Here is a 6,000-nt window from a genome sequence, read left to right on the forward strand (position 1 = left end):
GCATTCCCCAGCCCTTCTTTTCGTTCTTTTGGGGTAAGGCCTGCCCTACAGCTTCACGTGGGCTGTGCGCGGCTGTGATGTACCGGTACGACGAGCGGGCCGCCGTGCAGAGGGCGTCCGCCAGGGGGAGGCAGCGTCCGTTTCCAGGGCTTCCCCTGCCCAGGAAGGGGCGGCGGGAGGGCTTCCTCTGCGCCGCCTGCACGGAACGTGCTCCCGGACTCCCAAAAGTTAGCGCGGGATCCAGGTGCCCGAGGGGCGTGGGGGCTTCAGCGATCCCAGGGCCAAGAGCGCAGCTGGAGACGCCACGCGGACGGGGCTCCGTTGGCCTGGGGAGCAGCAGGGGCGGCCTTCCGAGCTCCGTGCGGACAGTGCAGGGAGGGCCCTATCCCGGCGGCGGGAATGCCGCAGAGCGGGGCGCCCTGCGCGGATGGAACCCGGGGGAGAGACACGGTTGCGCCGCGGTGTTTGCAGCCTGGGGTGGGCGTTCCAGCGAGAGCTCGTCCCGGGGAGCCCGCCGGCGCAGGAGCCGCACACTCACGCCCGCTGGCGGGCCGGCTCCGGGGGTGGGTTGGGGTGGGGCGTACGTGCGCACACACGGTTCTTCGCTGTTGTCGGCCACGTTTGCATGCCTGGGACGCGTACAAAGCGGATCCCTCCATCAAGGTCGGCTGAGCTTTCATCCGGTTCCGTGGGATAAAAATCCGTCCAGTTCCAGTTCTGCTAAGGCACTGGTGGTTCGGTGGTAGAATTCCCTGCCTTCCAGATGGATCGATTCCCAGATGCTGCACCTCTAGCACTGCTGGCCGCCAGGCCAGGAAGAAAGACCTGGGGGGCTACTTCCAGAAGAAGTCCGGGAAAGCCCTCTGGATGCCCCGATCTAATCCACAACCCGGCTAGTTGCTGGCTCAAGACCAGGCAGCTTCCTTCCCCGGTGCGTGGGTAAACTCCATGACGGGGACTGCAGCGGCAATCCCAGGGATCCTGAATGAGGGGAGCTGGTCTTCTGGACCAGAAGATCCGGATGGGACGAGCTCGTGTGGGTGGCAAGATGGCTGACATTAGAAGTTCCGGTTGTGAAACTGAGGAGGTTTAAACTACACGTGTACATGTCTGTGCTAGGCTGCGGCAGGTGTCCTTCCAAGGTTTATTTATTTTTAATTGTAAAGTATGTCAGCTCCCCTTTTCTGGTTAGGTTACAATGGTTGTTCTTCATGCCATCCAGCTAGTTCCAACTAAGAGAGCCTAGCGCACAACAGAAGCAAGCACTGGCTGGCCTGCAGCATCTCACAATGGTTGGGTGTGAACCCGCCCTTGCAGCCCATGTCAGTCCGGCTCCCGCAGAGTAGCTGAAGGCATCTGGGGAGAAGCAGATCTGGGAATCCGGTGGTTTTGCTGCCATTTGGAAATGCACGACGAAATATAATATGTGCCGTGTAAAATGTGAAAGCCGAAATTCTGAGTAGGAGCAATGAATGGGACTCTGGAATGATTAGATATTGCTATTAATGCAAGGGAATAAATCAAAAGACTTGCAGTTCTAACTGACTTACACAGAATACTGATAGCATTCGAGTTAATAAAAAATAACATACCACTAGATAACAGACCATTAATTCATGTTATCCATTTAAAAAGTATTAATCATACCCCCAAACTCCCAAACAAACCCACTGCCATCAAGTCGATTGAGATTCATAGCAACCCCATTGTGTTAGGGTTCTCTAGATAGACAAAACCAGATTGCTAGTAATTATATATATATATATATTTATATTTATAAAGGTAGATATATAATACAAGAAATGAACAGTTAAATTGTCAGGCAGTACAAATGGCTCAGTGCAACTCACTCCCGTGAGAGAGTTGTGAGACACTGGCAGTCCTTTAAGTCTTGAGGACCTTTAAGTCTTGAGGACCACCAGTTCGTCCTCTGTAGAAATAGCTAAGCTATATATACCCAAGCAGCAAACAGCAAGGCAGGTCACCAACTGTCAGCCAGGTCACCAAATGTTGGTCCCCAGCTCCAGAGATGTACAGTCCAATCGTGTGGGCTTAAAGGGACCTCAACTTAAAGGGACACAGTCCACCGGCTAGGCGTCCCACAGGAAGGGTAGCCTCTAAATTGAGGCACAGAAAAAGCAAGGCAGCCGCCCATTGGTCAGATGAGCAAAGAGCGAGAGACAAGAAAGGTGAGGCTCACTGAGCTATTTATCTCTCCGCCCTTCAATTAATCCCACTTGTGTTTATTGGCCAGGCTGGCACAATAACCTAACTAGTTCACCCATACAGGGTTCCAAGGCTGAAATCTCCTCGGGAGAGATAGAAGCTAGTGGGTTTTAATGGATAACCTTGGGTTAGCAGCCCCATGTCTGGAAATCTTAATTTCTTTCTGATCCTTAATATAAAGGACATTTTTATTACTCTAGATAGAGAAAAGACGGGTTTAATTTTTGAATCTAATACGTGAGATGAAGTTATCACATCAAGAGAAAGAATATACCGTAGGGAAAAAAGAATTATAAAAATATATAGGCAATTAATAAATATGATTATTTTCAGGATTTTATAATTTCTCATTATAAATATTCCCATTTATGACTAACTTTACATTCTTTTTCTTAAAGAGGAACATACTGCCTCCAATTATTTTTGCTTTAGCTACTATCAAACCTAAATCCACTCTGGAGCTATCTAAACAAAGCTAACTAATATTATTTATTTAGTCACTTATTTTTATAAGAAACCATCATTTAGCTTTCTAACTATGCAAGTTGATGGTGGGTGTTTTTTGAAAGAATGCAAGCTTACTAAGCCAAATGCTTAGTATACCACGTTGTAGTTATTTCTAGTTATTCTTTTAAAGAATAAAATACTTAGCCCCCAATAAAATGTTTCAAAAAAGAGTCGTATGAGCACCTAATAAAATGTTTTAAATTAAAAAAAAAGAATAAAATAATTTCAATATTATTCCAATAGTTAAGATGGAAAATGTTTGGATTTTACTTTGAGGCTGAATATAAAGTGGAATTTGTTTCCTGTTGGTTAGAAACAAAACCTTTTTTCTTTTTTTAGAAACAAAAATTTTAAGAGAAAGCATTAATCACAATCTACTGCACATTTTCTGATTACTTTCTTAAACCACATAGTCCCGGTGGCACTCTAGGTTAAGCTGGTGATTGCGAGGTCAGGGGTTCAAACTCACCATCCCCTCCTCCAGACAAAGATGAGTCCAGCTGCTCCTGTAAAGATGATGTAGTCTTGGAAACCCTACTCTGTCCTACATGGGGCTGCTCACAGGTCGGAACTGACTGGAAGGCACTGGTCGGGTTTGCTGCTGTTTTTGTGGTTTCCCTCACATGTACTCCCTCCTTGCCTACAGTCACCCATTTTTGTGTAGGGATCCATCTGCTGATATCAACTCGGCCCCGGCTCCAGGAGTGAAACATGGGCCCAGACTAAGTCAATTAGCGCATTTCCAAAACTGTGGTTCCCTCCAGCTTGAGGTGGTCTAATCTGAGTGGACTTCAGGATTCTGGCTGGGAAAAGGCCATTTCTCTTCCTTGCCAGGCTTGACAGAGGAAGGTGTGCCTCCCAGTGCCCACTTGAGCACTGTGAAGGGAACCAGACGGAGAAGAAAGCAGATCCTGCAGGAAGCAGAGAGAGAATTCAAACAAACAAACAAACAAACAAAAAATCCCTTGCATCTACTGGTGAAGCATTGGGAACAAGTCTAATGGGAGTGTCTGCTTTTAGACTTTGTAGTTATGCAAATCAATACATTCCCTTTATTGTTTAAGCCAGTTTGAGACATGCTTTTCTGTTACTTGCATAGAAGGAGTCTTACCTGGTAATCAAGGAGCCCTGGTGGCAAAGTGGTTTATGCATTGGACTGCTAACTGCAAGGTTGGCAGTTTGAAACCACCAGTGGATCTGCAGAAGAAAGATGAGGATTTCTACTCCCACAAAGAGTTACAGTCTTGGAAATCCACAGGGACAGTTCTACCCTGTCCTATCGGGTCACTGGGAATCAGAACTGACTAGATGGCAGTGAATTTGGTTTAGCTAATAATTACAGTTTAGTTGAAAGGGAAAAAAAAATTCAGCCTATGGCCATCTAATCTTTAACAAAGGACCTAAAAAGATCCAATGGGAGAAAAACAGCCTCATCAACAAATGATGTTGGACAAGCTGGATTTCTATGCATGAGAATGAAACAAGACCCAAGCCTTTCTTCATGCACAAAAACGACCTCACGATGGATTAAAGACCTAGATGTAAGCCCCAAGGTTCTCAGGATCATCAACTTAAGGGTCCTATTGCAGGGCATACTTAGACTACCAAGTATAATGGATGAAACACACTCAGCAGAAGACAAGAGAGATGACTGGGACATGCTGAAAGTAGACCACTTATACACATCAAAAGATTCATCAAAAGATTGAAAGGAAAGCCCACATATTGGGGGAAAAATTTACCAAAAGATTGAAAGGAAAGCCCACATATTGGGGGAAAAATTTACCAATGATACTTTGGACAAAGGACTAATTACCAAAATATGCAGACCTCTACAACAGCTTAATAAGGAAGTAACAAGAGACCCAATTAAGAAATGGGAAAAAGATATGAACAGATAGTTCACCAAAAATGCAGTACAATGACTAACAAATACATGAAAAAATGCTCACGATCACTAGCCAGCAGGGAGATGCAAATTAAAACCATGAGATCATTTTACACACACAATGCTAGCCAAATTAAAAACAAAGCAGAAAACAACAGATGCTGCAGAGGATGTGGAGAGATTGGAACACATATACACTATTGGTGAACTAGTAAATACATACAGCCACTGGAAAATGGAAATGGCGATACTGAAAGCAACTGGGAATTGAAATCCCTTACGATCCAGCACTACCACTGTTAGTTATACACCCTAAAGAAGCAAGACACACACACGAGTGGCTGGATGCTCTCCCATGTTCATAGCAGCACAGTTCACAATAGCAAAAAGCTGGAAGCAGCCCAAATGCCCAATAAATAAACTGTGGTACATACACAATGGAATACTATGCATCCCTGAAAAACAGTGATGAAAACATGAAACACTGAATGACATGGAAGGACTTGGAAACCATTATACTGAGTGAAGGAAATCAATCAAGAATAAGTATTGTATGAGTCCACTACTATAAAAATAAACACCATCTTAACAAATCTTAGGCACCAATTCCTGAACAAAAGGAATTTTGTAGACTTCACAAGAGCCAACTGGGCTCACTCCTTCAAGAGGAGGGAAATGGGAGATGACCACACAACATTGAGACAGGCTGGGTCAAATCAAGGCCCGTCTCCCCTCCCCCTGCCGACACACACACACAGGGATGGAAGGAGACCCTTGCTGGAAAACCAAGCTAAGAACAAGGGAGGAGAGGAGCTACATTTCGGAGGGGATGCTGATAATCCTGCTGGTGAGGATAGTTGGTGGAGAGGAATAACCTCACATTGGGAAGGGAAGCTAAACAACGATTGGAGGGAACATCAGGGACAATGGGTCAGATTTTCCTGGGTAGACTATTAGTGTGTTTCTACAACCGATGCCATGGACTAAGCCCCACGATGCCCTTGGATGCTGACCTTGCAGGCAGGGTGGCATGAAACAGGGGCTTGCTACACCAGAAGGACTTAACACAGAGGCCTGGCTAAATGAACTGAGCCCTGCCTCCTAGTTGCCTGCACCCTTAGACTGAGGACTGCGGTATGTGGATGGGAGCGGAAGCAGAGAGTGGCCACTCAGGACTGTGGAAGTGGTGGTCATTGGACCTTGGGGGAATCCCCAGCTCAATGGGTGTCCAATGGAGGGGGACCCAGAATCACCATATATTTAGTACCTCGATGCTCTCCTTGCTATGACATGGCAGGTTTTGATCTGTTGGGCAGGGACTTGCACTGATCCAGGAATTGATCCAGGAAGTTTCCCGCTGGCACCAATCCCATACTTGG

Source organism: Tenrec ecaudatus, chromosome 1 (genome assembly GCF_050624435.1).
Source record: "Tenrec ecaudatus isolate mTenEca1 chromosome 1, mTenEca1.hap1, whole genome shotgun sequence".
In the NCBI taxonomy this organism is placed as follows: Eukaryota; Metazoa; Chordata; class Mammalia; order Afrosoricida; family Tenrecidae; genus Tenrec; species Tenrec ecaudatus.